General features: G+C 37.7%; 1 long non-coding RNA gene across 1 annotated transcript in view; it reads right to left on the bottom strand.

Moving 5' to 3' along the window:
• Positions 1-3243: 3243 nt before the first annotated feature.
• Positions 3244-17147, bottom strand: part of LOC134297865 (uncharacterized) — a 64835-nt gene continuing 50931 nt past the window's right edge. Inside the window, exons 2-3 of the long non-coding RNA XR_010004742.1 lie at positions 15156-15202; positions 3244-12984 (exon numbers count right to left, since the gene is read on the bottom strand). This is a non-coding gene — a long non-coding RNA (uncharacterized LOC134297865). The remainder of the gene's footprint in view (positions 12985-15155; positions 15203-17147) is intronic.

Here is a 17147-nt window from a genome sequence, read left to right as displayed (position 1 = left end):
GTGACCCAGACCAAGCTGCTACCATGTAAGAATACATAATCAATATGTCCTGGCAAATGATCTTCCAGTCTGGTTTTTAAAAACCCCAAAGAAGGAGACTCCATTATGTGTATTGCTCTGACAAACAGCTCTTACCAGCAGGAAGTTTGGGCTAATGTTTAGGTGGAATCTCTTTAGCACTTGATTTAAATGACATGACCAGGTTATAGTCTCTCATCCCAATGAACCTAATCAGTTTGATGTGAAAATGCTAATTGAAAAGAAGCTTGGCATTGTTGTTTTAACTATAATTTCAGGATCTCCAGTAAATAATTTATCCAGGTTTTGAAAAAGAATACCTGTCTGTCACCCTTGGGATAGTACAGGAAAGAAACCTAAGGAACTAAAACCTAGAGATTATGTTGGACCATGAAAGAAAAAAATCCAAAAGGAATTTCAAGATTGATTCCTTAGGTAGGAGCAACATTCTCTCACAGAGAAGGAAAATGTTTTTACAAACACTTTTGTTCAAGCTAGATGCAAGGTGTTTAATGGGAATTGTTGTTTGCGGCATGCTAAGGCAAAATGGATTAGATGTTAGTTTATGGTTGGCACTATTCCTCAGTCCCATATACAAAAACTTAGAGCACACCAAAGGATACAGGAACAGAGAGAAGTGGCTATGTTCCCTTTGAAATATTAAAAGATTTATGGAATTTAAGTTGCCATCACATCAATTCAAATGAGGAAATTCTATTCCCTTCAAAAGTCTTTATTAGATCCTAATTAAGAAATAATGACAACTGTTTATACATATAACATTGTAAAGATACTGGAAGTTTTGTTATGAAACAAATTGCCACTTCAACAGTGCTGAGTTTCAATAGGCTTTAATACTGTTTCCAAAAAAATAAAAATAAATAGTAAGTTCTTTTGAAATCACTGAGCTATCCTCTGCCAAGAGGGTTTCAAGTAATGCCTTTGGCAAAATGAGAGTACTTTTCAAAAATTAATTTCAAAGACTCACTACAGTTCGGTTCATACATCTTGTCACCCTATGGTAAAGGCAGCATGCAGCACAATCTTATTCATAATTATCCATAAGTATATCTGTTGAATTCAGAAGTTGAAGTCTGCATTGAGTTAAAGGAGCATTTTGACAGGGAAGGCCAGGATTTTCTGGATCATGTCATTACATGTGATGAAACCTGAGTACATCATTTCACTCCAAAATCAAAATGAACATCAAAGCATTGGAAGCAAACAGACTCACCACACAAAAAAAGCATTGATGATGAAATGAAGTAAGCAGTTTGTTGTGCCCCATGTTAAGCCCTTTTTAGTTAGAGGGATTAGTATTTTATATACAATTTCTGGGGGTCAGTCTAGATAGCCTCTTTGCATTGGAAGCCTCCATCACCTCTTTAAGAATCCCCCCAGAGACAGAGCCTCTGGCAAGGTACTTCTGGTTCTTGGAAGAGTCAGCTTTTTCGTGACTGGAAGGAAAAGAGAGAGGAAGGCTGATAGGTCAACAAAATAGCACATCCTGTCAGAGCTGTATGAGCTGTATTCAAATCCAGTCAGAGTTAAGGATTGAGACATCTTAGAGACAGTTGAATATCATACAAGAAAGAGACAATAAGAAAAATATTCAAGAGCCTCGGTTTGGCCAGAGCTGTGTCTGTCTCTCAAAGACTTTACCATTTCTCATAAAGACTTTGTAGTGAGATACGGGATGAGAGAAAGTCTTACATTTTTGTCAGTTAATAAATTCTTGTTTTGATTCAACTATAGAGTCTCCGATCTGTTCCCTGCTCAGCCTGTTCACCTTCCAAATAGTTAAGATAGTGTGGGGGCAGAACACAGTTCTAGGATGGTTCACTCTTACTGACAAATTTTTCTATGCTGAAGCTTTCCTAGCATTAAATGCTGGATAAGTATGTAAATGTAGCATGGAGTATATCAAAAAATAAATGCCATGTGCACTCCTTGATATTTGTTGTTTATTTTATAAACTCAAAAATCCCAGTTAGACTTGAACACCTCTCATATATATATATGTCATAACAAAACCAGTAAGCAAGATTTGACAGGAAAAAAAGTTAAAGATTAAAGCAAACAAACAGACCCAACCATTGCTTCTGATAATGATCAGAAATTATATCTGAATTGTCATGGAGATTACTTTTTGTTTGGCTGATTCACCATGGAGAGGGAACTTATGATCTTATGGAAGAAACAGAAAATGAAATCCAGCTATTGGATGTAAATTAGTATTAGAAATCCTGAAGTCCTCCAAATGTTGTTGAACATCATGTCCTAGCCAGTATAGCTGCTTCCACAGAGCCATTTAATCCAGAACAAAATATGGATTTAAGATATCCTGTTCACTTTAGAGTGCTTGCAGACACTCCAGGATTGGGTGAAAGATCTAAGAGAGTCCACACATACATCAGGATCAGGATTAAGTGCCTCCTTTAAAATCCAGAAATTTATGTATTTTTGAAGATGTACCTGACTAAAATATAAATTGTATTAATTGTCATTTTGAAATGTTGGTCCTATAACACAACAGAGATGGGAGGGAGAGTTGGTGAGAAAAGAGATGCTGGAATGTGAGGAGCACTAGTTTTCCACAGCAACTGGTCACTCTAACCCTCAAGGCTTCAGCCTGCAGAAGCAACCAAAAGATAAGATAAGCAAGTTGCAAACTGGAGAAACAATGACTTCACTGAGAATCTTGCACATGTTCAGTGAGGTGAGAAGATGGAGTTAGAGAAGTTACAAGAGCTGAGGTTGGAGCCCGAGGTGGAAAGGAATGGAACTGAGAGGAACATGGGGAGGAATGACTAAATGTTAATGCCTTTCTGTGTGATCATCTGTGACCTATAACTTGCTTTCATTTTATTTGTTCTGTGTGGTACCTAGCAATTCCAGAGGGCACCCGTTAGTTTTCTGCTGCAGTAATAAAATTTCTGTAATGTATAATCTCTTTATTTATGGTATCAATTGGGAAACAAGGCCAGGAATATTTAAAGGAAGGCATGCCTTAACATTTTCTTTCCCTTAGCTCATAGCTTTTCAAACTGTGTGTCGCAACACTTTAATGTGTTGGCTGCAGCGTGCAGGTGTGTTGCATGAATATAACAAGAAACCTGTGAGTCTATGTGAAATAAGCAATAAATCATATATTTTAAAAATATATGAATGCAAGGTTGTGCCGTTGCGCCTGGGGCTATAAGTCTTAGCGAAAGAGGCAGGGACATGACATCCTTCCCCGGGGGATTGCTTCTTGCCCTTCTTTAGGGAAGCTGGAACTCCCAAGGATCATAACACTGTAGATAACTCAAAACTGGTTTTATTGTTTCAAAAGGTTATCCCTTTAAGGCAATAAGCTAGAAGTTTCAAAGGGGTAAAGGAAAATATACATTACAGTCTCTGATTGTCTTAAGTCCAAGGAGCTTTGCAGCTGAGAAGCTTTTCCAGGTCCCTCTTTCTCAATGGCTGTGAATACCGGAGCAATCCTCAGCCTCAGTCCAAATGGCCTATGTTTGAAGACACTTCCTCTGGTGCCAAAGAACTGATCTGAAGGCTCTTGAGACTCCACAACGTCATCCAGGTTGGCCTGAACATGAAGCATAAGTCTCAAGGGTAAGAACCTCAGAATTGGTGCTGAGATGTAACTTAATCAAGGGCTTTTAGAGCCAAGTCTCTCTCTCTCACGTCCATCTGATAGAAAGCTTAATGTGGAATGAAAAAGGAAACACTGACCCACTCCAGGAAATGGTGGAGTCAAACAATTGAGCTGAGGGAGCAATATAACTGGTGCAAACAACATTGATTGGCAGCTGTAAATAACCAATCAATCCAACTACATGTACAGGGTAAAGGCAAAATCAGGCATGATACAATTCAAATCTTGCAACTTACAGTTCGACATATAGATGGCGCCACTCATGCCGTCACAAAGGTTTTCATGAGAAATGCTGTGTTCCCATACATTTCATTATTACAATTTATTTATGTATGTGTCTGAATCTTTTATAAGAGGTTGGTTTGACCTCTGATTTGTCAGTAAAACTGAATCACTGTGTCACAAAATGATGTATGTCTACAAAGTGTGTCACCAACATGAAATGTTTGGAAGGCTCTGCTTTAGCACTTGGCAAAAAGCTTCCCCAGCACTTGCTTTACCGCTAAGCAAAGCAAGGCAATAGACTTGAGCATTCTCATGGGAATGCTGATATTTCAGGGGGAAGCTTTGTTGGCCTTCCAACTGCCTTAGTATTCTGACTGCTTTCCCACTGTTGTTTACATGAGTGTTCTGTCTGGCATTCACTCCTTCCTGTGCCTTGTTCAGATACAGGAGGGATGCAGTAGATTTTCTGATGGAATCAGAATTTTATGTGAGTCCTTTTATCGTGCTGTTTCTGGCTGGATACAAGTTGGAGTTCACATGTGTGTGTGTGGGGGGGGATGTTATCAGGACATCCTGACCTCCAGCTGGCTTCAAGCTGGAGTATACTAATAATAATAATAATAATAATAATAATAATAATAATAATAATAATAATAATAACAACTTTATTTTTATATCTCGCTCCCATCTCCCCAAACGGGGGACTCGGGGTGGCTCACATGGGGACAAGCCCAGTTCCAAAATACAATAAAATACAGCATAATTAAACCAATGTAAAACAGATAAAATAGTATAATCATACAAACCAGCATAAAATATCAACATAAAACCCATTAGAACATTAGAGTCTGAACAAAATATACAACCTGTAAGATAAAATTCAGCAGATTCTACAAAAGGGGATTAAGGATCTTATTACAGAGTTCCATCAATAAGAGTGGGGTGTGATAAAGTTCCTGTGTGGATGAGACCTATACCTTATTCTGACAGTTGAAGTCCAAAATCATATGGACAGCCACCTTCTCCCACCTTGCTCTACACTAATTACATTTTGGATCTGGAAGGGCATGATTTAAGATTTGGATGGCACAGATGTGATTGGTATGATACAGTCAAGATACATGTTGGTTTTAAAAATCGTATTATCATGAAGGCTCTTCCATTAGTTTGGAACAAATATAAACAAAATATTTTTTTCCAATTTTTACTAGTTACATTATCCTCAAGAGGACTTTTTTTAAACAGAGACAGTAGTTTAAAAAGTTGACACGGTTACTTTATAAAAAAAATTTATATTGGGGCCAAGGTAATTGGAAACTTAAGGCAAGAGAGACACTTATTAAAGACAAGATAGATTTTGTCTGGATTTCCTATTTACAACTTAAGGAGAAAGATAAGGAAAATAATGAACTGTATGAAGAAAATTAAATATAATTGGCAATTTGTAATGTTTTTAATCTCTCCTGAAGCTTAAAACAGAAGAATATATGATGACGTGGGCATAAAACTTTCGTTGTAATGTGTAAATCAAGGTATGGAAGAAAATGAGGTCCAATGATATAAAATTTACTCTTTGTAATAACTTAATAGAAAATATAGGTACAGACGTACAGATGGTATTTAACCCCAGATAAACAGTCAAATAGAGGGTTTCAAATCACAACAATAAGACATGGCTGTTTTTTGGAGGGTTTCTTTTTTGACCTAAGTGATTCATACTAAAATATTTATGTAAAAAGTTTTGAACAGTTTTAACATTAACACATGTGTGTTTCTAGTTTATTTAAGTTATGTTTATTGTTTCAAATTCTTTTCATCCACTTATATTGATTTATCAGTAGATTGTTCTTGGATCTGTGATATAAGCTTACATGTAAAATATTTAAATAATGAAGAGGCGAAGAGGAGGAGAAAACCAGAGTAAGGAAATAAAGGGTGAGAATTAAGGAGGGGAATCAACACTTATGTTACCAGGATGCAGGACTGTTAGTTCTCTTTGTGGCTGGTAGAGGTAAAGGCAGTATGGTTTCTTGGATGCCTTTAACTATGCCCCAGTTACATATCTGATAACATCCCTGTTCTATTCCATAAACTAATGAACAGGTAAGGCAAACAGTCATCTTTTATTCAGACAGGCTAATGATCCCTGCATTTCCTAGTAGGGCAGTTGGAAGACAATACCGTATGCCCCAAACGGCACCATTTTTGTTTTTGTCAGAACATGCTAAATTATCAGGATCCTAAACAGAACTACTGTGTTTTTCCTTTTGCATTAAGCTACCACTTTTAAATTACTGCACAAAAGTGCTCACTAGATAGAAAGATAATATAGAAATAGATCTTACGTGTAGTCTTTGTGTGGGCTGCGAAATGAAAAATGCATTAATTCAATGTATATATATATATTGTTTTAGCACTGAAGTTTTCTTGCAACTATGAAAAACGAGCATTCTCAATTCTCTCCACTATGTTAATTCTCATGTATACTGATGACTCTAAAATCAAAATATTTATGAATGCCAGAATTACTGTAGGCATTTTATTAAGAGAACAAATCTCTTTTCAATAACTGCAACATCTTCAACATTCTGTTTTTGTTATGATATGTTTTTCACAGGTCAACTTGCCAGTAAGATCCCCATCTCGGTAGATATTATGGCTCATTGGCAGATGATTTGGAAAGGCATGCCTGCACTAGTCTCACCTGACTTTCCCTTTAGATTTTTCACCATCTATCTATGTTTCTCAAAGTCAGGAACTTCAGTGGTGAGTGGGTTGAATCTGGAGGAAGTAGCAAGTGAAGGTGTCTTGGTTCTCCCAAATGATGTATCTTTCAGGATGATCATGTGGACAAGATGGCAAGTGAATAATTAGGAAGAATAGGTAAAGTCAGAGCGGCTTCTGGAGTTTGCTTTTGCTTGTGTCTACAGGGAAGGGGAAGCTTCTAGCTTTTCCCTAGCCTCCACCCTACTTTGAGTGCAAACTATTATTGCTCTTTGAATTCAGTTTGCAGTAACTGAGGGAAACAGTGGAGAAAGGGGGAAAGTGGAAGGATGAAATAAAACCTAAGTGATTATAAAAGCAGCTGAACAAGTGGTGTGATAGGAGATTAATCAGAACATTACCCACCAAACTGGAACCACTGGAAAGTAAAAGCCCGAGCTATAGTAACTATTAAATTTGCTCAGTATTTAGATGGTGTGTATATATGTAGGTAGGTATTTGTATTGTGGAATTCACTTCGTCCAGAGCATGCAAGTTTCCCTCAATGAGCTCTGTGGTTAGATGCATAACAAGGATAGAGACTTGGCTTGAAGGATTCTAGGGGTCTGGATTAAGATGCCTGAAGGTTCACATTTAGGTTATGAGCCAGAGGTTTTCCACTCCTGCAGTGATGAGAGGGAAAAATTGCCAGTGTCACCAGACTGCCTTTACTCTCTCGTTTGCTCTAACAATGGAGTACTGGCCAAAAAGGGAGATTTTGTCTGCTTCTGATATGAAGTTTGTCCTGTTAGGAAAACCTGGTAAGCAAGGAAGTAAGAAAGGACATAGAATTTTCTTCTCAGCCCCCCCCCCCCCCCCCCCGCAACTGAGAATGGATGTAGATCAACATTTCAGATGTTATTTACTGGATTTCTGCTCCTTAGCAAATTAGCAAGTTAATTAGAAATGTCAGTTAGCAAACATGTCATGTCTTTGCTTAGCCAATAGCCACTACTGATAGATGCTATAGTTATTTAGCCATAAGAACCATCAGAATAGCTTGCCAATCACAGAGAACACATGAATCCTGGAGCATGGTAAAGTAACAATTTGGACTATCACTTCTAAAATTCCTAGCCAAACTGGCCAGTTGTAATGATGACTGAGGCATTATGTGAGTTGTAGTCCCAAAAATACCCTGAAGTTATGAATCCCTTGTTCTGCTCCTGCTGCTCAAAATGGCACAATGTTTCACACACTATTGTAGAGAATGCTTTTAAAAGCTTCATAGTCTTTGCATGATAAAATTATCATCTTACAGGCCTCCAAGGGACAGAATAATATTGTTTACATTGTGGAACTACTGCAAAGGTTATCAGAGTCGTCCTTGCTTCTACAAAGTTTTCCCCAGTAGGTCCTGAATTCAAATGACTTTTGGTCCAAATAAGTCAGTTAGAGGCCAATTAGTTCCAATCACAACCATGCTTGAAAACAACCTGTTTCAAGAAGTGCCTACATTCACATCTAAAGAGCTCTTCTCATATTCTGCTTCAGGGTTGAGTATAATAAATCCTCCATGTTCTTATGAATCTTTTAAGATGAGTAACATAAACATCTGCAAGCTTGCACTTTCCGTATTCTGTAACAACATCTCCAACTGGTTATTTTACTTCCCTTTTTATAATAATGCTTCTTTTCGTTCTACATGTATTATTCATAGATATCTTAAATTTAATTACTAACCCACTAAAGTTAAAAATCGCAGTACACCTGATATATAAACACTATCACATTGGACTTAAGAACACATTTTACCTTATATATAATTACTATCATGCTGTGGTGAGGTTGCCACCTTTTTTTGTGAAACCACAAAGGTTTTTCTGTATGTGACTATTTTCCCTAGTCTGCTTACACAGAGATTTTTCTTTCTCCTATATGAAATAGAACATTTTTAGTATCTTTCCCTCCATACGATTAACTTGTGTGTGTGTGAGTCTTACATTCATTACTTAGTCTTCCTTTAGCTAGCTGTTGTGTCTTGAATACATTAAAATGATTATCACCAAAGCAATAGCCTACTCAGTGACCCAATTTATCGTGGATACATCCTCAAAATGATTACAACTGAGGGGGTACCATAAAATCTCACATTCCAGAGAAAACAGTTCTACCAGCCGAACTTAAATTGTGCATTCTTTAGTTAGATGTCTAATTTCATTTCAAATGGAAACTCTTGCTTTAACCCCTTTCCAAGAAATGTTTCTCTTTCTTTTGCCATGATATTATTAAGCAAAAAAAAAATCCATAGTAGGGCAATAGCTTTCTTTAAATGAACCAATATACCATTAAAAGAGGAACCCAAGAGTTTTCTGGAATCTCTTTATCCAAGTAAAGACTATGATGTCTGCAGTGAGGACACATCTTTACACTCTGATGGTGACTTGGTATGGTAGCATTTCCTTCCCAATAGGAAGACAATAACCTATGAGGCCCTTGAAGAACTTCAAGTTACAACATGTGTGGTAGGCTGAGGCAAATGTACAAGGAAGAAGGTTCTGTTGATCCTAGCATGAATAGGGTATTCATTTTGTCATGATATCAAACAGAGAAGAATAATTCCCTAGCTAGATTTTATATTCAGAAGAGAAATAGGAGTCTCCCCTCTGCTATTATTGTTCATTATTATTATTTATAGCTAGCTAAGAAATTGATGCAATTGAAAGGTACAGGAAAAATGCTTAATAAATACAATCTGGGCATATTGTTTTAGGGAACTAAATATGTGGGCAGTCCCCGAGTTATAAACATCTGGCTTATGTATGGCTCCAAGTTACAAACAGGGATGAAACAAGAAGAGAGAGGAAACCTACCCCTAGGAAGGAAAATTCACTCCTGAAATATTTATTATGGGGAAAGGGTGTCTCAACTGAAGCTTTATCACCAATCCTTGCTTCCACAAAAAGCCAAAGTTTTCAAAATCCAATTGTCACAAGGACAGAAAGTGCAGTGAAATCTTCGGAACAGGGGCACAAGTAGCAAAAGAAACATTACAGGGGTGTTAACCCTTCCCTATGCTATCCAAAACAAAAGAAAACATTTTGGCTGGAGTTATACTTACAATGTATCTGTTCCAGCTTATGTTCAAATTCAACTTAAGAACAATCCTACAGAACCTATTCTTGTTCATAACCTGGGGACTGCCTCTATATGTCACAATTTTTTTCTAGGGCACAGCTAAGCTAGTAAGAATTATCTAACAAGGATCTGAAACCCATAAAGATATATATATATTCCTTTTGCATTGACATGGAAGCAAGGGTTCTTGATGGGGGAAAGATATCTAGCATCACTATCTCCGTGATCGCCTCCTCTCCTATGAACCAACGCGAACCCTAAGATCATCTGGGGAGGCGCTCCTCTCAAATGCGGCTGGTGGGGACGAGGGAGAGGGCCTTCTCGGCAGTGACCCCCAGGCTCTGGAACTCTCTCCCTAAGGAGATCAGGTTAACTCCTTCCCTGTCCATTTTCCACTGGGAATTGAAAACATGGTTGTTCCAGAGCACGTTTGAATGAATAGGCCCAATAGAACTGTCATCAGAATACTTCTTTATGTTTTAAAAGCATATGGCACTTTATCACTGTTACTCATTTCCATGATACAGCACTTTATGAAACCTGTCCCCACTGGTTTGCTTTTAATTACTCTGATTTTATCTGCTTGGATTTTAATGTATTGTCCATTATTTTATTTTCTGTATCGTTGAAATGTTTTAAGTTTTTGTCAAATATGTTGTGTCGTTGTTTCAGGCTTGTCCCTGTTGTGAGCCGCCCTGAGTCCCTTCGGGGAGATGGGACGGGATATAAAAATAAAGTTTATTTATCCTACTACAGCTGCACTGGTTACCAATTGAGTACCGGATCACTTTCAAAGTGATGGTGCTTACCTTTAAGGCCTTACATGGTTTAGGGCCAATGTACCTGAGGGACCGCCTCACCCCTTAACAACCCCAGAGATCCCTCCGTTCGGAAGACCAAGATCTATTGCAAGTTCCCAGTTTTAAGACCTTGCGCCTAACAGCAACTAGACGTAGGGCTTTTACATCAGTGGCGCCATCACTCTGGAACACTCTGCCGCCTGAAGTTCGTGCCTTGCGGTACTTATCAGTCTTCCGCAGGGCATGTAAGACACACCTGTTTTGGCAGGCTTTTGATCTCCGCTATTGCTGTTTTTAAATTGCTTATATTTTAGCTGTTTTTGTAAGCCACTCTGAGCCCTGGGGGAGTGTTCTTAAGATTTTTTAAAAAGATATTTTAAAGATGTTTTTAAATTGTTAGATTTTAGCCTTTCTTGTAAGCCGCCCCGAGCCCTAGGGGAGTGGCGGCATATAAGTTTAAATAATAAATAAATAAATAAATAAATGTATTATAGTTGACTCATTATTTTGTGAAATCAGAGTTCTCTTTTATGCTGTATTGTGTGTCCAACAGGCTGATAGACCTGGAAAGATTGACCTATGGACTAGATTCCAGCAATCTTTGGGAAAACACCTTTTCACGTCGTTTGCTATTTTGTTAGGATCTATCTGAATTATTGAAGAGTTGAACTATTGATGTCACTCCAGGTGTTCTCTTCTGCCATTCATCAGCACAGATCATTTCATTTCCAAAGTACTTGAAGCAGATTAAAATAGGATGTAAATAATCAGAAAATAGATGTCACCTGGCTCATATTGAAGACATTTTTTCTCACAGTCAGCTTCATATATGGAAAGTGCTTACTTTTTAATATTTTAGGTTGCATATGACCAGTGCTTCGGTATTGTGAAAACACAAAAATTCAGGGGCATGCAGCTTCAAACCTCTGAACTCTTGAAGTTATGCAGTTTTCACATTAAAAACAAAACAAAGGGGAAGGGGTATGTATGAAGATGGGGACAGCATAGATTGGGACGATTCACATCCGTGCAGCTGCAGTAAGATCAAAACATTTTTAGCTTTCTTGTAGCATGTTCAAATATCTTTGTGTGGTTAGAAGACAGGCTAGGCAGACATGTTTCCATCTCAAGCAAGATGGGTTTTCCACAGCAGAAGTCATTTTAGGAGACTTGTGTGATAATTTCCTTAGCCCCAAAGTGGATTAGATTATTAGATTAGGATAAATAATGAAATTCAACATGGAAGACTAAAACCTTCTGCAGTATGGAATTGCTTTATGTAACATGATCAAAATAAATAAAGTATTGGTTTAAATTAATGTTTAGTTGTTTTTCAAAGTAGAATCTGGTTTATCAATTTAGAATTTTTAGGTATTATTTATTCCATGAAGCATCAGTTAATGACTGCAGAACTTATAAAGTCTTCATGCTGTGTCTTGCTTCACTAGATGTATATATTGCTAGTAGGAAAACACTAAGATAAATGTGGATGGTAGCTTATTTTACATCCCAGAGCATATGGTGCACTCAAAATGCATTTGAGTATCTGCAATGAGGTTGAGGACTTCATAAGACAGAGCTTGCCAAATTGGGGGAAAGTGTGGGAAATTGTATTTTTTTGTACAAGAAATCATCTTATTTGCCTGGTGTTCCATCTTTAAAGAAAACTGAAAATTTACTTACCCCCATAACATAGGGTTGCCTCCTCTCAGCTCAACCATCTGCTTAGAGGAGACAGGAGGAATCATTCTACACCATTTTTCTCTATAGGCTCCTCTTTTCTCTCTCCCAACCCCTTACTCTTAAAGAGATAGGAGGCATCATTTTTAAGGCAGACACCATTTCTCTTCATGGTCTCCTCTGCTTTCCCTCCCAATCTCCTTACTCTCAAGGAGACAAAAGGCATTGTTCTTAAGGAAGACATCCTTTCTCTGGGCTCCTCTCCTTTCCCTACCAATTATTCACAATTGCAGGTCCGAAAGCTACTAGGTAGGCATTACAGCTTACTGTTGTTGGGAAAACAAAGGTAAAAGCAAAAGACAATCTGTTCTCCTTATCTTCCATTTCCTGGGTTAATTGTGTACAAACTACTTTTGCATGTTGAGCTCAATTTGCTGAAGTTGAAATAAACAGAACAAAGAAGAGAAGAAGGAGAAAAAAACTATGACATTTTAAAAATAGTGCTTTTTTCATGTCAGGAGCAACCTGAGTTGCTTCTGGTGTGAGAGAATTGGCTGTCTGCAAGGACGTTGCCCAGGGGACGCCCGGATGTTTTGATGTTTACCATCCTTGTGGGAGGCTTCTCTCATGTCCCCGCACAGAGCTGGAGCTGATAGAGGGAGCTCATCCGCACTCTCCCCAGGTGGGATTTGAACCTTGCAGCCTTCAGGTCAGCAACCCAACCTACAAGTCACAAGGCTTTAATCCACTAGGCCACTGGAGCTCCTTTAAAAAAATAGATGAAAAGTGGGAGAAAGAGATTAATTATAATGATCTCTGCCAAATCAGGACAGTTTGAGAATATGCTGTGTCGTTTAGTAAACCCAAATTGAGCTCATTACTGGACTCCATTTATGAAACTTAAAGAGGTTTTCAAATTTTTCATTACCTTGCTTAACTATTTTAATATTTTTGGTTATAAAATGTCATAGGTTACTCTGAGCATGTAAAAAAGATAACAAAAATAAAAATGTCAATGCACAAACCAGCAATTAATTATTCTACAAATAAAGCAAATCTTTTTGCGTATAATAGCTCTTTCCATATAAATGTGCTTTTAAGTATTCTCTGCAACAAGAATCCCAAACCTCTCGGCAGGTATCTGACTGCAGCAGACTAACAAAACAAATCCCTTTCCATCATAATCAAGGCCATGCTCAGGTCACCCATTCATAGAATATTACATCTCTCTCAAAAGCAGGAAGTGTTGAGTATCTGGTTTCCCTGCCCACCATTACTCAAGGGAAGATAGATTTTCTCTTCCATGCTTCCCAGAACCCCCAGGTGAAAGGAAATCTGGAATGTTATCATTCTAATGCATGCTTAAAATGCAATAGTTGATGCTTACTTCTAACAAGTTGATAGATGGTACCATGAAAACATTTGTGGAAATGTACTTTTTCTGGTACCTAAGTCTCTTGTGTCCTATTTATAGGTACAACCTTCATAAAGTAATCAATTTTATGGGAAACTTCCTGAGGAAACATGGAGTGACAAGAGTGAGAAATACTTCTTCAGAAAGAAGAAAACAAAACAGACAAAACCCCTCAAAACTCAACAGGTACTGGTTTCCCCTTTTTAGCTCACTGGAACTGAAGGAGGGGGTGAGAGGAGGGACGACATCATATTCCCCATCAAGGAGACAGAAGCTACTCTGATCCGATATTGATTAGATGGATATTATTTTGATGGGATACTACAACTCTATTATGGATATCAAAAACTATAAAAACCAATTCAAGAGAATCAAGGACAATTACCAAAAAAACTTCTGGAATAATTTTCCATCATAGACAACTGGAAGTTCTTACATCCAGGAGAAAAGGACTATACCTTCTTATCTGATAGACACAAGTCATACACAAGAATTAATACCACTTGGATCACTAAGAATTTAGTAAATCTTATTTAAAAGGCTGAAATCCAGTCATAGATTATTTCAGATCACTGCCCAATAACAATAGAAATCGCAACCCTGAAAAAATTATTTATATGGAGAATTAATGAAGGTCTATTGAAGAATAAAAAATCTAGATAAATGTAAGAAAGAGATTAAATGATTCTTTCAAATAAATAACTACTCAGAAACATCTCCAATAATTTCATGGGAAGTAAAACCTACATGACAGGAGTATTGATTCAGCTAAATTCAATACATAGAAATAAAAGACAGCAAAAATTAATGAATTACAGGAGAAAATTAAAGAAAAAGAAAGACAATTAATAAAATATTTAACAAATGCAAAACTCGAACAAGAGCTGAAACAACTTTGCTATCAAGCCTCAATGTTAATGGTGCACCAAATAGAAAAGATTCTAAAATTTGCAAAGCAAAAATATTTTGAACAGGCAAACAACCAGGGAAATGGCTGGCAAATAATTTTTTAAAGATGCAAAAGAAAATTAATATGTTTAAAAATGAACAAAAAATAAAGAGAGAACAAAAAGTAAAACAAACATTCCAAAAATATTATCAAAATTTACAAAAAAAGAGAGAAATATCACAAGAACAAATACAGAGATATCTTCAAAAGCAAAACCTCTCAATCATCTCTGAGGAGGAACAAAAACTGTTAAACAACTCAATAGCAATGCACAAAATGACAATGGCAAGCAAGAGTTTGAAATTAGATAAGGCACTAGGACCAGATGGCTTCACTTCACTCTATTATAAAGTACTAGCAGATTAAATTGGTCTACCCCTCTACAAAGTTTTGAATGAGATACTTTAAAAAACCCAGATACCAGAGACATGGAAAGAAGCAAACATTACATTGCTCCAAAAAAAAAGATCAGGATCTCTTACAAGTCTAGAACTACAGACCTATTTTGTTGCTGAACACAGATTACAAATTATTCACTACAATACTGGCAAATAGACTAAAGAATATACTCACGGGATGGATATATGTAGATCAAGCAGGCTTCTTACCTGGGAGGAAAACTGGAGAAAATACAAAAGTGATAATTTGATAGAATACGTCCATAAATATAATGAAAAACAAGGTGCTCTTCTTTTAGATGCAGAAAAAGCATTCAACAATCTAACCAGGGAATTTATGTGAGAAATGCTCAAGCCGATTAAATGTAGACAAAATTTCTTGAATGGGGTGAGACAATATATACTAAACAATATGCAATTTTTAAAAAAAAAAAAAATAGGGAGCCCCGGTGGCGAAGTGCGTTAAAGCACTGAGCTGGAGACTGAAAGGTCCCAGGTTCAAACCCCGGGAGTGGCGTGAGCGGCTGCTGTTAGCTCCAGCTCCTGCCAACCTAGCAGTTCGAAAACATGCCAATGTGAGTAGATCAATAGGTACCGCTCCGGCGGGAAGGTAACGGCGCTCCATGCAGTCATGCCGGCCACATGACCTTGGAGGTGTCTACGGACAACACCGGGTCTTTGGCTTAGAAATGGAGATGAGCACCAACCTCCAGAGTCAGACATAACTGGACTTAACGTCAGGGGAAACCTTTACCTTTACCTTTACTTTATGCAAAAATACAAATAAATGGCAATTTGAATGAAAGATTTGAAATCCAGAAAAGTGTGATACAAGGATGTCTATTATCAGCACTACTTTTTAAAAGGGCAATATTATTGATAGTGCAATGATTGCTTACTAATGACTACTATCCATACTGAAGTTACTCCACTGGCTGCCAATTAGTTTCCGGGCAAAGTACAAAGTGTTGGTTTTGACCTTTGAAGTCTCACATGGTTTGGGTCAAGGTTGCTTAACAGGATTACCTTCTCCCATATATCTCCTCCAGCCTGCCAGAACTCGACTGGCAACTGTCACCCAGAAGCTGTTTACATCGGGTGCCCCAAGACTTTGGAATGACCTTTTGGAAGTCCTCCGACAGGTAAATGAGTTTTCAGAAATTAAAACACATCTGAAGACCTATCTCTTCCAGCAGGCCCACCCAGAAAGTTTTAATAATGTATTTTAAACTCGCGTCTTGTGTCTACTATATTTTACTCTTTGCTCTGTGTGTTTTAATATATGCACTTTGTAGAAATATGTTTTAATATGTGTATTTCATGTAATTATTATGTGTTTTAGAATGAGGAGAGGTGGGTAAAAATTATTATTGTTGTTATTATTATTGTTATTATTTGATACACAAGATTAGTACACAGCAAACAAGACCACTATGCTGGCTTTTGTATTGAATCACACATCGGACACTTCCCAAGTGTCTAGGATTGTGTGATGTATTGACAAATAATGCATGCAGTTCCGAGTAGAGTAGCCTTTTGCAGCTGACAGATGGTAATTTTGTCAGTGCTGATTGTTTTCAAGGTCTTTAGGCACTGCACCCAGTGTGCTAATCACCACTGGGACCATCTTTACTGGCTTGTGCCAGAGTCTTTGCAGTTCGATCTTTAAGCCCTCACATTTAATAAGCTTTTCTAGTTGCTTCTTGTCATTTCTGCTGTTGCCTGGGATTGCAGCATCAACGATCCATATGTTGTTGTTGTTGTTGTTGTTGTTGTTGTTGTTATAGCTATGGCAGCATCCTGTGGAATCCTAGGATTATCATCATAGGGAGAGGAGCCAGATAGTTCTAGTTCTTCATTAAACTAAAAATTCTAGGTGTTGCAGCATGGAGCCCTGGCAGATCAAGGGTGGTCAGCACATGACTTATGGATCACATGCAGGTCCTTGAACACTTTTTGACCCTACTGTCTCCTCTGCTCCTGTGGAATAAACAGAGGTGGCTATTAATTTCATCGCTGCCACTTTTACAACAAAAATTGCAGATTTTTGCTACGCTTTGCTTTGCATCCTGTGTTCAGCTTTCTCTTCCTGTGACTTTCAGAAAGGGAGGAGTTGATCTACTCTACATTCTGCCTTGGCTCTTCTGTGCTGCTGCTGTTACCACCA

Source organism: Anolis carolinensis, chromosome 3, assembly GCF_035594765.1.
Source record: "Anolis carolinensis isolate JA03-04 chromosome 3, rAnoCar3.1.pri, whole genome shotgun sequence".
In the NCBI taxonomy this organism is placed as follows: Eukaryota; Metazoa; Chordata; class Lepidosauria; order Squamata; family Dactyloidae; genus Anolis; species Anolis carolinensis.
This window is presented reverse-complemented; position numbering and strand designations above follow the sequence as displayed.